Source organism: Ursus americanus, chromosome 14 (genome assembly GCF_024610735.1).
Source record: "Ursus americanus isolate L20-20 chromosome 14, mUrsAme1.1.p, whole genome shotgun sequence".
Lineage (NCBI taxonomy): Eukaryota > Metazoa > Chordata > Mammalia > Carnivora > Ursidae > Ursus > Ursus americanus.
This window is the reverse complement of record NC_142140.1, coordinates 39,150,999-39,171,209: the sequence shown is the minus strand read 5'-3', so window position 1 is coordinate 39,171,209 and position 20,211 is coordinate 39,150,999. Positions and strand designations below refer to the sequence as shown.

At 45.0% G+C, this 20,211-nt stretch overlaps 1 protein-coding gene and 1 non-coding gene across 6 annotated transcripts in view; one reads left to right on the top strand and one right to left on the bottom strand.

Annotated features, from left to right (window-relative positions):
* The window catches only part of DAG1 (dystroglycan 1), a 68,074-nt gene that overhangs the window by 2,008 nt on the left and 45,855 nt on the right, over nt 1–20,211 (top strand). For 2 of the 5 annotated variants that reach the window (XM_045778385.2, XM_045778384.2), the window contains exon 2: nt 4,728–4,784. The exons of 2 other annotated variants lie outside the window; for them this stretch is intronic. The gene's annotated coding sequence lies outside the window, so the exon portion shown is untranslated. Of the gene's footprint in view, nt 1–4,727; nt 4,785–12,690; nt 12,748–20,211 lie in introns of those variants that run through there. One more of the 5 variants, XM_045778389.2, reaches the window with a different exon arrangement.
* TRNAK-UUU (transfer RNA lysine (anticodon UUU)) lies at nt 4,436–4,509 on the bottom strand. Its single transcript has one exon. It is a non-coding gene; the product is annotated as a tRNA-Lys (tRNA).

Sequence of the window (20,211 nt, the reverse complement as noted above, 5' to 3'; positions counted from 1 at the left end):
GTCCTCCAGCTTGGCGAGTGGAATCTTAAGGCCTTTCTCATTGTGCTTGGGAGTTCAGAGTTTATCCTCAGGGTGCAGAAGCCTGAGAAGGCTTTTAAATTAGTGGAGTGGCATGGTCCAGACCTGTGTTTAGAAAGATCTTGCTGGTGGCCACTTAGGTAGTGTTAGGGAGGGGAGAGGTTCAGGACCTCTGCTGTGAGGTCAGCCAGTAGAGGAGGGAGGAGGAGCCCTCTGAGAGGCTGAAAATGTTGAGCAGAGGGAATGCCAAGCTGGGGTTGGGGTGGGGGTTGCAGGGAGAAGCCTGTATTCAGGAATGTGTGGGTCAGAAGAGTAAGCATGACCAAGGATTTAACTATATCTTCTGCAAGTTTGCTGGTTAAACACTGTTAAACACGGTTAAACACTGAGAATGGTGGAGTAAGAGGGGGTCCCTGGAGCCATTTAGACTGAGATTGTTTAGGAAAGAAGAGGCTGGCATTTGATTGTTAAAAATCTTATCTCTTGAACTTGAGACATTGCATTTCCTGTTGGGCAGGGCTGTTGTATTGATCCCAGAGTAGAGGAGTGTTCGTTCCTTTTTTTTTTTTTTTTTAAAGAGGTATGTTCATTCTTGACGCAGATGAGTATGTTCAATCCTTTACCTCACAGTTGTTCCAGCCTTTCCTGCTTTCTAGGTCAGTGATGTGATAGAATACATCAGCCACAGTCAAGGGCCTTCTGTTTCTGTTCTATGTGCACCATTGCTAATGGCTATGAGAATCCTTTATATTGACTGAAGAAGCAGAGTCCTAGATGAGGGAATGTTCCCAAGGTCACACAACTGTCCTATGGCAGAGTCAGGATTTGAATCCAGATTGAACATTTGGCTATGTCCACCTGTGTTTCTGTTGCCTCAGGCCGATGATGATAGCCTTGGTTGGGAGCTTCTCAGGTGAAGACCAAGCCCAGATGTTGGGTGGTGGGCACAATGCCAGGGCAATATGGGAGAAGTGATCAGGGACTCCACGCAGAATTCCAGGAACATGCTGTGAGGGACCATTCTCAGAAACTATGGTTTGTCTGAGCCTTCTTGGGGCCTCTCCTGGTGCTCTGGGCACCATGCTGAAGTAAGCCAAGGAGCCTAGGTCCCAGGCTGGGGAGGACAGGCTTTAGGGTGGGAGTTCAATTGAGCAGGACCCTCGAGAAAGTTTAGTGCTTTGATTGGCGAAGGAGTTGATGGCCGGAAAGTCACATCTCCGTTGAAGGAAAATAAGTGAGCAGAGGCAAGGGGTGGGAGAGAGAAGACTGGGCACCTCTTCTATATGTTTTAGAAGGTTGGGTTGGAACCAGAATGCTCCATGGTGGAGTTTGGGGGTATGCAGGAACTTGGAGCACAGCTGTGGTGGTTTTAAGGTCTTGGAACACAGCTATGGTGATGGTTTTAAGGTCTTTGAGCGCAGCTGTGGTGGTTTTAAGAAGTGACCCTGTGGTGCCAGCCTGGCTCAGTCAGTGGAACATGGGACTCTTGCTCTTGAGGTTGTGTGTTTGATCCCCATGCTGGGCATAGAGTTTATTTAAAAACATTAAAAAAAAAAAAAAAGCCCCCATTGTGAGTGTGGAGACTGGACTGGAGGCAGATTGGTTACTGCTGTGGTCCAGTAAGGAGATAGGTCAGCGGGGGAGTGAGGAGAGAGAAAGAAGGTTCAAGATGAGGCAGTTCAGCAGACATTAGGGACCTGACTGGTGCTGGTATCGTCAGGGATCTCCCATCGAATAGAAGGGACAGGAGGTGACAGTGGAATGTAAGGCAGCATCAGCCAAACACCGGTTAGGACTTGAGAGACTCGGAATAAGCAGGGGTGTGCCTGAACTGCAAGATGGGGAAGGCCGAGTGTGTGGCAGGCAGGCAAGATGAGTGGCTGTCCTTGGGTGAGCTGAAAAAGGTGGAGGAGTGAAAGACCAGGCCATGCCCGAGGACCAAGGAGTAGAGCCAAAGGAAGTGTCCCTTGGGGAAAAGTGGGGCAAAAGGCTGACCTGAAAGACTGAGCTGAGCCAGTGGGCTGTCCCTGGAAGTTCTGAGTGGGATAGTGCTTGTGCCCCAGTTTTGAGTCTGTTGCAGGGGTGCATTTGAAGGAGGTAGAAGGTACAGGTATAAAGGAGGTAGAAAGGGTGGTTGAAAGAAATGGCAAGGAAGGGGTGTACTCAGGGAGGAGAAACCATGATTTGTTGACCCACTTGGTGGGTAGGGGAGTAGTGTGTTTTAAAATGTCTGCTGTTTAAAAATGAATTCCAGCCCTGTGTTGGGCCCCTACTTAATAAAAAATATGAATTAAAAAAAATTGGTGGTGCCTGGGTGGCTCACTTGGTTAAGTGTCTGACTCTCAATCTCAGCTTAGGTCTTGACCTCAGGGTTGTGAGTTCAAGCCCCACGTTGGGCTCCAGGCTGGATATATATACACACACATACACACACACACACACACACACACACACAGAGTACATATATATGTATATATAAAATGTCTGCAGTTTGGGAGACTCAGAATGATAGTAAGGATGGTGTGGCTTTCGAGTGGCTTCATTGAAAGAATGTCATTGGTTTGCAGACTTGACCTGTGCAGAGTAAACTAGAGGTGGCCTATGATAGTGTGAAGTTGGACCCCCTTTACCTTGCTTGCCTTTTTGTGTTTTTATTTTGGTCATAGCCTTCTTGATAAGAGATGTGCACCTAGCCTAGTAGAATGGAAAGTAGTGATAGATCCATTTAGTGGATGGGCAAGAATAAGAGGCCTTGTGAGGGTCCCCCCCTCCAAAGATTTATTTATTTATTTGAGAGAGAGAGCTAGTGCGATTGTGTGTGCACAGAAGAGGGGGTGGGGCAGAGGGAGGAGGAAGGGGGAGAGAATCTCAAGACCTGAGATCATGACCTGAGCAGAAACCAAAAGTTGGATGCTCAAAGGACTGAGCCACCCAGGTGCCCTGCCTTGTGAGGTGTTTTGTGTTTTTTTTTTTTACCCTAGCCTATACAGGAAGTCAGTGATGAGAAGTTTGCTTCAACATCCAGGTTTTTTGGGTGTGTTGTTTAGATTGGAGCCACTGAGGAGTGTGACTGCTTGGAGGCTGGAGGCTTCCAGAGTATCAGAGAAGTAAGAAATGCTGGTTTGAACATTGAAGGGGTCCAAATGGGGATTAGAGAGTATTGAACCTCAAGGGAGCTCAAAGTGAGAATAAATTCAGGTAGTGTGTTCTTCAGTGTGACCTGTGTGTTGGTCAAGGATTTCTCCATCCTTTTCTGGAGGAAGTTTTTTTCTTCCTCCCCATTAAAGAGCGTTTCTGTGCCTTTGCTGGTGTTACTCTGCTGTTGGTTCTTACCCCCATCTTTTTCAGCTTTTCCTGTGTTGACACTGGAGTAAGGTGATAGTGGTTTTGAATATACAGGTGATTAATCTGGTCATTTCCCAGTGGGTCTTTCTGAGTCCATGCCTTTGGGTACTAATTGAAAGCGGTCTTCCTACGAGTCACGGAACCTGCTTTGCCTTTTGACCGTCCTATTTCACTCTGATCATTAGTCAGTAATACTGCTCAGATAGCAATTTCTATAAATAGGATTTTAGAGTAGTTTACAAAATTACACCAGCCAGAGGGCTTAATTTAGCTTTAATGAATAGGATTTCCTATTTTCCTATTTCTTGGGTTTGATAGCTAAGCATTTTCTTAGCTTTGCTCAGGGTCCAGCGTGGGAAGATAGATGGGACGCAGTGGGACAGTATCATAAACTGAAGGTGTCTAAGTTGGTGAAGCTGTTCTGAGTTCTCTGTTGGAGTGAAGTAAATCTGAATGAAACTTTAGCAGTATGCTAACTTAATTTATGCTTTTATTTTTAAAAAAATTTTAAATTAAAAAAAATTTTAAATTTATTTACTTAAGCGATCTCAATAGCCAGTGTGGGGTGTGAAATTATAGCCCTGAGATCAGGAGCCACATGCTCTACTGACTGAGTCAGCCAGGCCCCCAATTTATATTTATATTTTATTTATCTTTAAATTTTTTTAAACATATTTTAAAAGCAGGCTTCTAGTGGGAACAATCAGCTGAATATAAAAAAATCACTTTTATGACTGAATGTCTTTGTCCTACACATCATGGGGTGCATTTAATAGCATTGAGGTTAAAATATCACTAAGTTTTAGATATTGGAAATTTTAAAATTTTATTAATTTATTTATATTTTAAAAGATTTTATTTGTTTGACAGAGACTGAGAAAGTGAGCACAAGCAGGGGGAGCAGGAGAGGGGGAAACAGGGTCCCCACTGAGCAGGGAGCCTGATGCAAGGCTGGATCCCAGGACCCTGAGATCATGACCTGAGCTAAAGGCAGACGCTTAACCTGTTGAGCCACCCAGCTACCCCAGATTTTTTTTTTTAATTTTTATTATTTTTTATTAAGTAATCTCTGTGCCCAACATGGGGCTTGAACTCATGACCCTGAGATCAAAAGTCTCATGCTCTACTGACTGAGCCAGCAGGTGCCCCTATAGGAATTATTTTTTATCTTTGAAATTATTTATAATTTTTGGTCCCAGATTAATTCTACAGAAAACATTTAGTTTTCTTTGTCACCCTTTGATGAAGAAGGGTGACTGATTGGTGGGGTGGACAGGAGACTGAGTGGCATTCCCCACTTCCTTTGGTGTAATTCTATTTTGGTTGTGGGCATTCACCAATTTTGAATCCTTCTTTTCCTGCAGGGCCTCTGCTCTTCAGGAAGATAAGGCTTTTAAAGCAGCCTAGCACTAGAAGGCAAGGTAAGGTACTTGAAAATTTCAGAGAGATTTCTGCAAAAGAAAGATGATGGATACTTTCATACTTGGCAAAATGATTATGGAATTTTAAAACACTGTTGTGGGAAAAAGCTGCATCAGGTAATGCATATATTTAAAATAAGAAATTTCGGGGTGCCTGGGTGGCTCAGTCGTTAAGCGTCTGCCTTTGGCTCAGGTCATGATCCCAGGGTCCTGGGATCAAGCCCCTCATCATCGGGCTCCCTGCTCGGCGGGAAGCCTGCTTCTCCTCCCACTCCCCCTGCTTGTGTTCTGTCTCTTGCTGTCTCTCTCTCTGTCAAATAAATAAATAAAATCTTAAAAAAAAAAAAAAAAGAAAAGAAAAAAATCTGGGGGGCTCCCGAGTTGTTCAGTTGGTTAAACTCTTGGTTTCGGCTTAGATCATGATCTCAGTGTCTTGAGATCAAGCCCCCTGTGAGGCTCCGTGTGTGGCACTGAGTTTGCTTGTCTCCCTCCCTCTCTGCTCCTCCCCTTGCTCTCTCCCTCTCTCTCTCTCCCTCTGAAATAAATAAATAAACAAATAAATAAATAAAATCTTTAAGAAATTTGGAAAGTAAAAAGTAGAAAAGAAAGGAAAAATCCTTTGTCTCCTAATTTTAGTCTTTTTTTAAAGTTTTATTTAAGTAATCTCTACACCCCATGTGGAGCTTGAACTCACAACCCCAGGATCAAGAATCCCATCATGTTCTTCCGACTGAGCCAGCCAGGTGCCCCTAGTCTTTATTTAAATAGGAAATACCAACACATGGTACAAACTCAGAAAGTTCAAAAGGATTATACAGGGGAAAGCTTTTTTCCACCCATCCCTTCAATCCCCAGTTCTCCCTAGGAACAGCCATTATCCCCTGAGACCTGGCTGTCCTCCAGTAGACCTTGGGCAGCACTTTTACTGAGTTTAGGTTACAGCATAGATTTCATTTTTATCCTGCTTTTCTGCTAGCATTATAGCATGAGCTGAGTTCTAGAAATACAGCATTTCTTTCTTTTTTTTTTTTAAAGATTTTATTTATTTATTCGACAGGATAGAGACAGCCAGCGAGAGAGGGAACACAAGCAGGGGGAGTGGGAGAGGAAGAAGCAGACTCATAGCAGAGGAGCCTGATGTGGGGCTCGATCCCATAACGCCGGGATCACGCCCTGAGCCGAAGGCAGACGCTTAACCGCTGTGCCACCCAGGCGCCCCAGAAATACAGCATTTCTAATGGTTAACCTGTCCCTAGTTCTTAGATGGTTGTTTCTTACTTTGGTTATAATAGGTAATGTTGCTATTAACATCTTTGGGCATTAGGGTTTTTTATAATCTCTCTTATCACCATATTAAATATAAAGCTTTTGAAAAGAGTGTGATGTGACTTACAGTTTTGCAGGAGCACACCTGTAATGTCAAGTGAGGCATGTTTGTATTGGTCTTTATTTTATGAATGTTATGGAATGTTGAGGGCCCAGCAAACAGTCCCTTCCTTCCATTATGAACGTTTTCCCTAGTCCCTTTTCTGTGACTTGCATGGATGTGCAGTTGTTATAGCCATGCAGAGGCCCAGCCTCAGTGTTCTCTGCCATTGAGGGTATGTGTAGCCACAGATTCATTCTTCTGAGGTGTTCACAGCCCTTGAATACCCTAAGTGTAGGGGAGGGTGTCAGTTGAGGGGAGCTCAAGGACAAGTGAGACACTTGGAAGGATGTGTCATATTCAGGGAGATAATGGCCGGTGCCCAGCTTGGTCCCCTGTTTGGCATTTGCTTTTCTTTTCTATGGGTGTTGAATTTTTGTATATGGAGGATGGCAATCTATAATCTTCTTACCAAGTTCTTTCTTTTTTATTTTATTTAATTTTTAATTATTTTTTATAAGCTCTACACCCAGCATGGGGCTTGAACTCACGACCTGAGATCAAGAGTCGTATGCTCTACCGACTGAGCCAGCAAGGTGCCCCCAGATTCCTAATAGTTGGTATCTATGTATTGAAACAGATTAGTGGACTTGGAAGATGTTTGTTTTTGCAAATGATACGGTCGTTTCTGTTTTACCTCTCTGTGTGCTGGGAACATTTCTCCCCAAGCATTCTGGGGGTTGATACAGGTTTACTTAAGATTCCCAAGGCTGTCTATAGCAGAATGAACCGGTTTTGCCTTGGTTGACATAAATGCCTCTCTTAATTAGCTCAGTTGTTCTCCAGGACTGGGTTGATTGTCTAGCCAATTTTTGCCAAGACAAATTATACAGTCAATAATGGAATTCCAAATAGCATTTCCTTTTAATTTGACTATTAATCAGAACCTGAGACATCATCCATTTTCTGGGCCTTTGTTTTACTATGGAATGCCTGCATAAAACATGCATCTCTCGTCACTGTAAAAATCCTGTGTATACTCTTGTTTGGGCTGGTAGGTTGTCTTTGCATCAGATCTGCCCTGACCTCAGGGAGTCTTGCTTACTGGATTTTTTAATAACGGAGACCAGTCTGCTGAGTAGCCCTTGAGCAGAGGTGGATTCTGTGTCTTATGGAAAATGAGGAAGTCTAGAGAACTTTATTCTACCTGTTATGTTAAGCATGCCTGAAGAAGTGTCATATATATTTTTAGACTGAGCAGTATTGGGAAGATTGAATTGCCCGAGTAGAGAAATTTGGTGGGAGGAGACTGGAAGAGAAGCTCTTTATTAAAGATCTAAAAATAGAATTCATTAAAGTCACAAATAGATAACAGTAGGATTCCTGTCTCACTCTCTCTTCTGGGTTTGTGCTACCAGCTGTTGCTTCTGCTTACCTGGAAAGGATCACAATATTTTGTCAGAAGGGTCAACAGTATAGACTTAAAATACTGTGTTTGCCAGTCTGAAGATGTGCTTTTTCCAGTTTTCAAGTACTTTAAAAAAGGTACTGGATTCCTTGGTGCCGGGAAGAAATCCTTAGCAGTAAAAGTTGATTCTTCTGCTTGCAGTGCCAGCCCTGAGCTGACAGGGCCTGTGGGGTCCCTTGTCCCCTCAGAGCTCTGAGTTGTATTCCTTTCTGGCTGGGCACTGCTGACTAGAGAGGGGGCTCTTGTATAAGCCATCTAATTTACCATCTAAGGCCACGTAAATCAGATGGCACTTCAGGTCTCTCTTCTGGTTGCTTTTAGGAAGGGTTTCTTTTTGATTCTGAAAGCTGGAAAGGAAAATGGCTGCTCATGCTTTCTTCTTCTGCAGGCCTCTGGCGCCCTGGGCTCCCTGTGCCCTTTCTCTCTGTGTGAGGGGGTGAAGGAATGTCCTGGCCTCCCCTCTCCCCTTCTGCCATGAGCTTCCAGGGAGAATGGGGCCTATTGTGGGCTGTGCCTGCAGGCACCGCCCTCCACGGCAGTGTCAGGTCTGCTGTGGCCTCTGCCCTGTCTGCTGTGGTTACTGGGTGTTGAGGGCCCAGCAAACAGTCCCTTCCTTCCATGCTTCCCTGCCTTTCAGGACTGTTCTGAGGGATGGTCCTTGTGCTTTGTTTGCCTCTAGGTCTGCCCTCTTTTGTCGCGTCTTGATAAACATTCTTGAGGACCCCTTTGCAGGCCTGAGCTCACGCTTGCAGCAGTTTTGAGGCCATATTTGGAGAAGCAGGCCTGCTGCTCCCAAGGGTGGCTTAGTGCCTGGTCACAGGAGGCTGGGCACTCCCTCCAGGCCTTTCTTATGTTTGGAATCCTCTGGGAAGCATAGGATTAATCTATTTGTGAATGAAAGTATTTTTATAAATTTTTAAAAATTATTTTGGCCTTCAATTATATCTCCTTGAAGCTGGAAAATATTTGTTTTAGCTTTAATCAGCTGTAGAACTCGTTGAAGATGAAATGCCAGAATACGATTCTCCAGATAGGGGAAGCCAGAGGGACTCAGCTTTTTAAAAAACAGGTTTGTCTGGATATAGGTGCTCCGCTGATATCAAGCTGCCTTTCTGACCCATCAGGCAGTTCTCTTGACCCCAGGCCAGTGTGTCCCTGGAAAAAAGAAGTATGAGGTCCTTAGAGTTTTGGTGAGTGGACGGACAGAGCTGCTTCTTTTCGAGGGGTGTTAGCTGCCGACAGGGAGCCAGATGTGTGGTCAGCTGTTGGCTTTAGTAGGTAGAGTCTGTGAGGAGTAGGTGAGTGAGCTGGTGGGGCAGGAAGATGGAAAAGGCCTGATCAAGTCCCCTTGAAGTTTGCCAAGGGGGTTTCTCCATGAAGTCTATGTGATTGCGTGGATGGCTGCTGAGAAATTTCTTCCTCTAAAACCCAGATTAGGGAGACTTCGGAATGGTCTTGTAAATTGTTGTTGATTATCTGAATAAAAAAATTCCATTCTTTCCATGATGCTTCAGTATGTATGATTTCTTTGTCTTCTGTGGAAGTGTCTTATGAAAGGAACAGCTGGCACTAGCACTACCCTGGATGTTTGCCTTCCTCCTACCTTTTTTTTTTTTTCCTTTTATTAGAGGGGGGAAAATCTAGCTTATTTTATCCTCTTGCCTGAGCAGAGTGATACATTTCTTTTTCTCTGTTTTAGAATTGGGACTTGCATTTTGTTTTTATCAAATAAAGGAATAAAACATATTTGCCATGCTGAGGCCCCACTGCAAATGCCAGCAGTTGTTGTAAGGTGGTATTGAGTTCTAAAGGAGAATTTCTGGGGCGCCTGGGTGGCTCAGTCGTTAAGCGTCTGCCTTCGGCTCAGGGCGTGATCCCAGGGTCCTGGGATGGAGCCCCACATCAGGCTCCCTGCTCCGCTGGGAGCCTGCTTCTTCCTCTCTCACTCCCCCTGCTTGTGTTCCCTCTCTCGCTGGCTGTCTCTCTCTGTCAAATAAATAAATAAAATCTTTAAAAATAATTAATTAATTAATTAAAAAAAATTAAAGGAGAACTTCTTTCAGATAGTGCCTGGTCATACATAGTATTTTGGGTCAGACTTCCCAAGATGTGAGGTCTCCTCACTGAAGGTCATTGCATTTTGGGAAGATCAGCAGGAGTTTTGGCACCAAAACTGAGGTTGGACAATGAAAACACTGAGTGTCCTCAGCAGTAGAAATGTGGGCCTGAGGAAGGAGCCTACCAGATGTACTGAGTCCCCTGGGACCCTTGTATCCTAATGTGGCCTTAAGTAAGACCTTTGACCTCTCTGCCTCAGTAAAATTGGGATAGAATATCCTTCCCATGGACTGTTGAGAAGGCGCCTGGCTGGCTTAGTCAGTAGAGCATCTGACTCTTGATTTTGGGTTCGAGCCCCATGGTGGGTGTAGAGATTACTTAAATAAATAAAACTTAAAAAAAAAAAAAAGGAGCTAAAGGTTGGCTGGTCATGTGCTCTACACCACTCTAATTGCCACTTGTTAATATTATATTTGTCATTTCCTTTCTAATGTAAACTACGAATCTAATACTTAATAAAGGCTGGCTGTGTTTCTTAGGTTGAAATAGGGGCTCGGGGATATTTTTTTTTGTGTTTTACAATTACGTATGTAATAGGTGATTTTTAAGGTCTTATTTATTTGGGAAAAAAAAAGATTTGAGAGAGAGACAGAGCGGGAGCCTGGGTGAATACGAGCAGGGGGGAGGCGCAGAGGCAGAGGGAGAAGCAGACTCCCCGCTGCGTGTGGAGCTGCGTTTCAGGGCTCCATCCTAGGACTCTAACATCATGACCTGAGCTGTCCGATGTTTGACTGAGCCACCCAAGTGCCGTGATAGGTGATTTTATAAGTAGCAGGTGTTTGATAGAAACAAACCCAGACACAAGGGCACTGGTGCCTCCCAGAAAGCAGCTCTGCCTTGACTGCTCACTTACCTGTGGAGCTTTGAATGCTGTGGTGTCTTGTTGGGGTTGGGGGCATTGTCCTTGGAGGCATTGGCCCCTGTCAAGATGAGTAGAGGACTGAAATAGTTTGAGGACCAAGGTCTCTCCGTTAACTAACCACCATTGTTTAGATTTTCTTATTTTAAGTAATCTCTGAGCTCAGTGTGGGGCTCAGACTCACGACCGTGGATCAAGAGTCGCGTGCTCTATCAGCTGAGCCAGCCAGGCGCCCCAACATTGTTTAGATTTTTAAGGTGTTTCTTTGGAGATTGTGCTCAGTTTTTTCTTGAATCTCACCAGTGAAGTAGAAGGAGTGTAGACTAGCAAGGTTGCCATGTGAGTTGAGTGACCGGAAATGCTGTTTTCTTTTTCTGTATAATGTTGGTATCTTTTCTAGTTATCAACAGCAGGGCATGCCTTAGAGAGAAAGCCCTTGGTTTTCAAAGGACTACACCTGTATTTATTTTTTCCCCCGCATGACCGTATGACCTCCTGACTGGGTAACTTATAAAACTTTGACTTTGCCAGCATGAGCTCTAAGAGACCTGGAGCAAGTGGGTGTTTGCAGCAGCGGATTCTGTACCTGGAGCATGTAATTCAGTAGAGCTCTAGGGTTGGAATTCCTTAGAACAGGAATTGTACTTTTTTTTTTTTTTTTTTTTTTTTTTTTTTTTGTGGTTAATAGGAGGAACTTAGTATGGAATGTCTGAACCTTACTCTGTAAAGCCAGCATCCTCCCTGGAAATTGGAACTGTCTGGGCTTCCTTGACTCCTTGAGGGACAAACTGAGCACAAATCTTTGGAGTGTGATGAGAGTACGGGCAGTGATGCCCAACTTCTAAGCAGGATTAATTGTCCTAAAGGCAAAAATTGGGTTCCAGCCTCTAGGTGATACAGGTACTGTGTTTTATGATTTCTGTGTTGGGTGGGAGCTGCCTCTGGGTTTCCAGTGGGGAAGTCTCCAGGTGATTTCCGGATAGTGGAGGCATTTGGTTTCTGACCTTTGTGTTAGAGGCAGATGAGGGTAGAGCTGTTGGTTGTTATCAGATAAGAAAATGATCTGATATCACCAGAGGGGAGTTGAAAATCAAGCTGTAAATGCTCGCTCTAAATCCTCTAAGAGGCCAGAGGGGAAGCAGAGCCCACAGGGCTGCTCCCGGCCTGGGAGTCGTCCCAGACAGTGCAGAACCAGTGCGGTCCAGAGGAGGCCACTGTATAGGAGCTGATTCTCAGTAGAACAGGAGAAACCCCAGTGTGGAAGCAAGTCCATTTCTCGTTATTGTGGGGGGATTATTGACCTTGGGAGTTTTATTTCAGATTTGGGTCTGAGGTGGAGCAACCAGGACACCCAGTGGTATACAGAGCGATGCCCACATTCCTTAGCTAGTCTGTTCCCGTAGGTTGTCTAAAGCACAGAAATACTACACTCATATGAGATGATGGGCGACTGGGTTATTTGTATTTTGTATGTATATTTTATTTTATTTTATTAGACTTTATTTATTTATTTGAGAGAGAGAGTGAGCGAGAGAGAGCACAAGCCAGGGGAAAGGCAGAGGGAGAAGCAGACTCCCCATTGAGCAGGTAGCCTGAAGTGGGGCTTGATCCGAGGACCCTGGGATCATGACCTGAGCCGAAGGCAGACGCTTAACCATCTGAGCCACCCAGGCACCCCCTGTATGTATATTTTGACGCGTTTATTTTGTGTCAGCTCCTTACTGTGCTTTACGTGCATTAGCATACCTAATGAATCTATGCTTATAATTGGAAAAAGTTAAAGACAAAAGGAATTGGATCTAGGAGTGTATAAGATTAAATACTGACTATTAAGCAGTCTTACAAGACAGGCTAGCCTTTGGGCTGTGGAGAGGACTGTCTGCTGGCACGCACGGGCAGGCCCTGTTGGTGCTGGGTTTCAGTGATTTGTTCCTTTATTCAGCAGGTGTTTTTTTAGTCCCTGTCCTGTCCTGGGCACTGTGCGAGGCTCCAGGGTTGGATCTGGTGATGGGTGAGACAGGTATGGGCCCCGTCTGCACCAGGCAAAAGAGGGAAGAGAAGTAAAGATTATTTCCTCTCCATTGGTATTTTTCAGAAGAAAGTGTGTTTTGGAGAGGCTGAGGATCCCACCCTGGGGAAGTGACCACAGGCGGTCAGTATGCTTCTGATTCATCATAAGGGGGAGTGGGATGCTAGGCCTGTCTCAGAGGCTGATGTGAGGGATCAGGGAGAGGATCTTGGAGAGCCTGGGAGGCAGTTCTAGATGATGGTGATGATGGTGATGATGGCGATGATGGTGATGATATTTTTACTGAAGTATGGTTGACACATAGTGGTACATTTGTTTCAGGCATACAACACAGCGATTAGACAATGCTACAGTTCTCGATTATTTCAAAGCCAGGCTGACATTTGGGCACACACAGATGTGTCTGACCCGTTGGGCCAGTTTCTGGCCCTGATGCTGTGCCTTAGGTGACCCTGGTGGGGCCTGCAAAATGGTGTTTCAGAGACTGGTTAAAGTGAACTACGGAGCCCTCTTGGTTTGGTGATTTGGATAAGGATGTGTGGGGGGATTTGGGGGATAATTGAGGAAGCTGCAGTAAGAGATGGGAGGGGAATTAGAGAAAGGGGAGGGGAGGGAGAAGATAACAGTGAGAGGAGGAACTTTGTTAGGTTTGTTCTGCTAATCCCCAGGTCAGCTGGAGGAGGTAGAAGGCACAGGGGACAGGGAGGGGTGGGGACTAGAGACCATTGTGGAGTCAAGTTGGCTAGCAGTAGGGATGCGAGGTGGGTGCAGAGACTTTGGCCAGCCCTGACATGATGGGTTCATGGTGGTATAAATAGAGGTAGCTTCTGAACAGAAACTGAGGCAGTGAGGTTGGACTAGGCCAGAGCTGAGGAATTGTGGAATCTGAAAGGCAGTGCTGGTATGCTTTACCAGGGAAGCAAGTTAAAACCCTTCAGGCTGTGGGGGTCAGGAAAATCAGCAGTGGAAGGAATAATGCCTGGAGGGGACATGTTTTGGTCACCCACTTAAAAATAAACAGCACACTTGGGACACCTGGTGGCTCGGTCAGTTGAGTGGCTGCCTTCAGTCAGGTCATGATCCCAGGACCCTGGGATTGAGTCCTGCATTGGGCTCCCTGCTCAGTGGGGAGCCTTTGTCTCCTTCTGGCTGCTGTTCCCCCTGCTTGTGTGCTCTCTCTTTCTCTCTGACAAATGAATAAATAAATAAAATCTTTAAAAAAAAATAAACAGCCCACCTTTACTCTATCGCTGGGAACCAGTTGAGCGATGGCTCAAGGAGCCACACAGGTGACTGCAATATCAGCTTAGTGCCTAACCGCTGTTGGAGAGTGTGGGCCCAGGGGAGTAGACTGGGGGGTTCCTAATGCCAAACCCCAGATTTAGAGGTCCCCACCTAGTTGCCTGTGGCACTACCCTCTGTGTTCGCCCTCCTGGCTGGGTTCTCTTTCTGCGTGCGCTGCTTTGCGTGGTCTTCAAGCTCTTCCAGGGTTGGTTTGGGTTTTTTTTTTTTTTTTTAAGATTTTATTTATTTATTTGACAGAGAGAGACAGCCAGCGAGAGAGGGAACACAAGCAGGGGGAGTGGGAGAGGAAGAAGCAGGCTCCTAGCGGAGGAGCCTGATGTGGGGCTTGATCCTAGAGCACCAGGATCACACCCTGAGCCGAAGGCAGACACTTAACACCTGCACCCCCCAGGCGCCCCTGGTTTAGGTTTATGTTTACTTCATCTTGTTATTATTATTTTCTTTTTTTGCATTTTTGCAAAATACTTTAATATCTGGCTTGTAGGAGACAGCTGAATTCTGGGTTTGCTTCTGCATTGACTCTGTTGCAATATCACTTTATCTTATTGAAACAATATATTTATTTATTTATTTTAAAGTAGGCTCCACACCCAACATGGGGCTTGAATTCACCACCCTGAGATCAAGAGTTGCATATCCTATCAACTGAGCCAGCCAGGCACCCCCAAAAAAGGAAAAAAAGAAAAAAAATATGTATATATAGGAAAAAAAATCAATCCTTTTTTTTAATAGAGAAAAAATTGTCATGTAACCATATTAGTTTCAGGTGTGCAACCCAATAATTGGGTCTTTGTATATATTCTAATATATATATATATGTATATATATATATATATTTTTTAAGATTTTATTTACTTATTTGACAGAGAGAGACAGCCAGTGAGAGAGGGAACACAAGCAGGGGGAGTGGGAGAGGAAGAAGCAGGCTCCTAGCGGAGGAGCCTGATGTGGGGCTCCATCCCAGAATGCTGGGATCACGCCCTGAGCCGAAGGCAGACGCTTAACAACTGCGCCACCCAGGCACCCCTAAAAATATATTTTTAAACTGTTTTTAAACTTCACTAGTATAAAATAAAACAAAAATAGAGAAAACAAGACCCCCCCCCCAAAAAAAAAGTATAGCTTAGTGAGTTATGAGGTCAAGAAATAAAGCTTTGTTGGCCCTACCAGAGGCCCCTTGGTGGGTCCCATCCCTGCTACAACCCCCCTCTCTCCTTCCTTCCAAAGGCCCCCAACCTACCTTTGTATCCATTTCCTTCTATTTCTTTTTGGTTTTATTTCCCAAATGTGTATCCCTAGGCACTGTAGTTTAATTTTGTCCATTTTTAAAACTTCATATATCTTTTAAGACTCTTTAATCTACAGATACCCACTCTATCCCTTTTCCTTGCAATTATCTGCTCAAGACCCTGGACCCTCAGACCCCCTGTGGGAATCTTCCCACAGTCCAGATTTAGCTGATGCTGTCTTAGGGTGCAAGTCAGCGTGCTCTTCTTCCTATTTCCTGTGAATTGGCAGCTAGATCCAAAGCCTTGATCAGTGTCAGGTTCGGACGCTGTGGCAGAGCTGGGGTGGTTTGCGTCTTTCCTCTGGAGGCTGCTTTCCTCTGGTTCCACACTGCTCATAACTGGTACCCAGAGCACCACTTCCCTGAGAAGAGCCCAGGCCCAGCCCAGCCTAGCCTCTCAGTGGCTCTGCAGTCCTCGTCCAACCCGTCTCTCCAGTACCGGTGTGACAGGTGTTGCAAGAGGAAGAGCCTGGATGTTTCCTCTGGCCTAATTCACCTGGGTGGGCTCACAGTACCATCCACCTCTCAGGCCCTCCCTTCCCCCAACTCCCAGTGCCTCTGCCTTTCCCTATCTGTCCCTCTTGTCACCTCTCTTCAGCTTTCCTCTCTTCCTTTCTCCCTTTGTTTATCTGGTGTTTGATGGGAAAAGGTTTGAGGCTCAGGAGCGGGAGTCTCATCCTGTTTCATTGCTCACCATCGCAGGGACTGTGGGCCTCATTTTACTGATCTGTAAAATGGAGGTGTTGGTCTTGATGATTTAAACGGTTGCCTCACACTCTGTCCCATGACTATTGTGTTTTACAAATTTTCTCTGTGTTTGAAAGCTGTTTCAGAGGATTTTTTTCTCCTTGTAGAGCACAGCCCCAGTGGTAAGGAAATGGAGAAATGGGTAGAGCATAGACAATGGCCAGAATCCAGTCTTTCCTCCTATCTGTGCCTTTAGGCCAGTGGGCTGCGTGAGCAGTGGAAGGCTCATGTGGGCTGTGGTCGTGGCCTCACTTGCTGGTCTCAGGCTCTGGGTACAGAAACTTCCCTTTCAGAATAGGGAAGTGTGTCAGCTGCCAGTGCTGCCATGCCAGCAGGTGGCTAAAGATGTGGGCAGGTGGAGGGCCAGAGATGGTTTCCGCGTGAGAATAGGCCCAGGCTCCAGGCCCGGGAACCTGTCAGCTGGCCCTGGCTTTCTGGTTTGCAGGCCCCACCCAGCTTACCCCAGAATTGGATGGGCAGCCCAAGCCTGTGTCTAAAGTGAGGGTGACTCTGTGCTTACCTCAGACAGCAGCTGTCTGATCCACTGTTGCTGGGAGGATCTGGAGGTAAAGGACTGTGCTGGCGGCTGGCCTAAACCTTCCTGTATACGTGTACCGAGCCCATTGCCCTACCAGTGGGAATTGCCCCCGAAAAGAGGTATCATGTACCATACCAGGATTTATCTGGCCTTCCCCTAGTGCCGAGACACTTAACGTATGCCTGTCGTGTTTGTTGTATTATTTCACGCATTCAAGATTTCATTTATTTTATTTTTTTATTTTAATTAATTAATTTATTTTTTTAAAAGATTTTATTTATTTATTTGACAGAGATAGAGACAGCCAGCGAGAGAGGGAACACAAGCAGGGGGAGTGGGAGAGGAAGAAGCAGGCTCATAGCAGAGGAGCCTGATGTGGGGCTCGATCCCACAACGCCAGGATCACGCCCTGAGCCGAAGGCAGACGCTTAACCACTGTGCCACCCAGGCGCCCCTCATTTATTTTAGACATAAATAATTTTGAAGCCAAGTAAATTCAGATTTTTGCATGCATTATGTCTGTCCACTAAGGTTGCTTAGGCCTAAGGAGGTAGACCAGGTTTTGTTTTCTTGGTTTGAATCCAGGTTTTCTGAGGGTTGTCCTTCAGGGAGGAGAATGTAAGGAATTCCAGAGTCAGGGGGGTGTGGGCTGCGCTGGAGGAAGGGCTGCTGAAGCTGCTTAGCCATGCTCAGGAGCTGCCCAGAGGAGTGGGTGTCAGGCAGCTAGCATGGTGCTGAGGGGAGTGCTGACTCCCCTGTGTGAGAGAGATCTTTACCATTTCATTTAAAAATTGAATTACTCAGGGGGCGCCTGAGTGGTGCAGTCTGTGGAGCGTCTGACTCTTGATTTTAGCTCAGGTCATGATCTCAGGGTCGTGGTTTCCAGCCCCGTGTGGGGCTCTGAGCTCAGCAAGGAGTCTGCGTAAGACTTTCCCTCTCCCTCTCCCTCTGCCCTGTACTTGCGCTCTCTGTATCTCAAATAAATAAATGTCTTTAAAAAGAATTGAATTACTCAGATTTTTGTGAGATACATCTATGGCTACTTGCTTAGTGTGGTAAAGCAGGAGTTAAAGCCATGTTTCCTAGTGTTGGCTGCTCTGGTGTTCTTTGGTGTCCGTGGTCAGCTAGTGGTGAAAGTACTTAGAGGGAGTCCCTGCTTTCACCTCAGGTGGTCAGCCGGGAGTAGGCCCTAGCCAATTTATCCTAGGCCAGAGCTGAGTTTTCTTATTCTTCAGGCTTTGAAAATGTATTCTTTTATAGCTAAAGCTGTTTCACTGAATCTCCTGGTAACCAGTACCTGGTAACGAGTACATTTTTTGATGTCACCATTTTGTAAAAAATTGACGCATAATTTATACATGTAGCAAAATGCACAAATCATGGATGTATAGCTCAACACATTTTTATATATGTATATACCACTCAGATTAAGATATAGAACATTTCCAGAAGGTTCCATCATGCCTTTCTCCAGTCAGCATCTCCCCAAAATAAACCACTCTTCTGACCTCTGTCCATGGGCTTAGTTTTGATGCTCTTGACCTTCATGTAAGTGGAACGATCGAGTGTGTGTGTGTGTACTCTCATTTGTCTGCTTTTTTCTTGCTGAACATTAGGTCTCTGACATCTGTGGGTTCTGTACAGCAGTTCTCTTTTGTTGTATAATATTTCATATGAATATATCACAATTTACTGCTCTTCGTGTTGGTAGACATTTGGGCTATGTCCAGTTTTTGACATCATGAATACTACTGATACTAATATTCTTGTTCATTGTCTTTTTTTTTCTTCCTATAATGTATTTCTTTTTTTTTTTTTAGGTTTTTTTTTTTTTTATGTTAGTCACCATATAGTACTTCATTAGTTTTCGACGTAGTGTTCCATGATTCATTATTTACATATAACACCCAGTGTTCATTGCAATATGTGCCCTCCTTAATACCCATCACTGGGCTAACCCATCCCCCCGACCCCCCCTCCTCTCTGAAATTCTCAGTTTGTTTACCGGAGTCCAGAGTCTCTCGTGGTTCGTCTCCCCCTCTGATTCCCCCCCTTCATTTTCCCCTTCCTTCTAATGTCCTCCATGCTATTCCTTATGTTCCACATATGAGTGAAACCCTATGATTATTGTCTTTCTCTGCTTGACTTATTTCACTTAGCATAATCCCCTCCAGTTCCATCCATGTCAGTGCAAATGGTGGGTATTCATCCTTTCTGATGGCTGAGTAATATTCCATTGTATATGTGAACCACATCTTTATCCATTCGTCTGTTGAAGGGCATCTTGGCTCCTTCTACAGTTTGGCTATTGTGGACATTACTGCTATGAACATTGGGGTGCACGTGGCCCTTCTTTTCACTACTTCTGTATCTTTGGGGTAAATACCCAGTAGTGAAATTGCTGGGTCATAGGGTAACTCTATTTTTAACGTCTTGAGGAACCTACATACTGTTTTCCAAAGTGGCTGTACCAACTTGCATTCCCACCAACAGTGTAAGAGTGTTCCCCTTTCTCCACATCCTCTTCAACATTTGTTGTTTCCTGCCTTGTTAATTTTTGCCATTCTGACTGGTGTTTAAGGTGGTATCTCAATGTGGTTTTGATTTGAATTTCCCTGATGGCTAATGATGTTGAACATTATTTTTTTTTTTTTAAAGATTTTATTTATTTATTTGACAGAGACAGCCAGCGAGAGAGGGAACACAAGCAGGGGGAGTGGGAGAGGAAGAAGCAGGCTCATAACGGAGGAGCCTGATGTGGGACTCGATCCCAGAACGCTGGGATCACGCCCTGAGCTGAAGGCAGACGCTTAACCGCTGTGCCACCCAGGCGCCCCTTGAACATTATTTTTTTTAAAGATTTTATTTATTTTAGAGAGAGAGCATGCACAAGCAGGGGGAGTGGTAGGCAGAGGGAGAAGCAGGCTCCCCGCTGAGCAAGGAGCCCGACGTGGGACTCGATCCCAGGCCCCTGGGATCATGACCTGAGCCAAAGGCAGATGCTTAATCAGCTGAGCCACCCAGGCGTCCCTGAACATTTTTTCATGTGCCTGTTAACCATTCATATGTCTTCTTTGGAGAAGTGTCTGTTCATGTCTTCTGCCCATTTTTTGACTTGATTATTTGTTTTTTGGGTGTTGAGTTTGAGAAGCTCTTTATAGATCTTTGATATCAGCCCTTTATTCTGTAATGTCATTTGCAAATATCTTCTCCCATTCTCTGGGTTGCCTCTTAGTTTTGTTGACTGTTTGCTTTGCTGTGCAGAAACTTTTTATCTTGATGAAGTCCCAAAAGTTCATTTTTGCTTTTGTTTCCCTTGCCTTTGGAGACATGTCTTGAATGAATTTGCTGTGGCCAATGTCGAAGAGGTTATTGCCTGTGTTCTCCTCTAGAATTTTGATGGGTTCCTGACTCACATTGAGGTATTTCATCCATTTAGAGTTTATCTTTGTGTATGGTGTAAGAGAATTGTCGAGTTTCATTCTTCTGTATATAGCTGTCCAATTTTCCCAGCACCACTTATTGAGGGGCTGTCTTTTTTCCATTGGATATTTTTTCCTGATTTGTCGAAGATTAGTTGACCATGGATATGAGGGTCCATATCTGGGCTTTCTATTCTGTTCCATTGATCTATGTGTCTGTTTTTTTGCCAGTACCATGATGTCTTGGTGATCACAGCTTTGTAATGTGGCTTGAAATCAGGCATTGT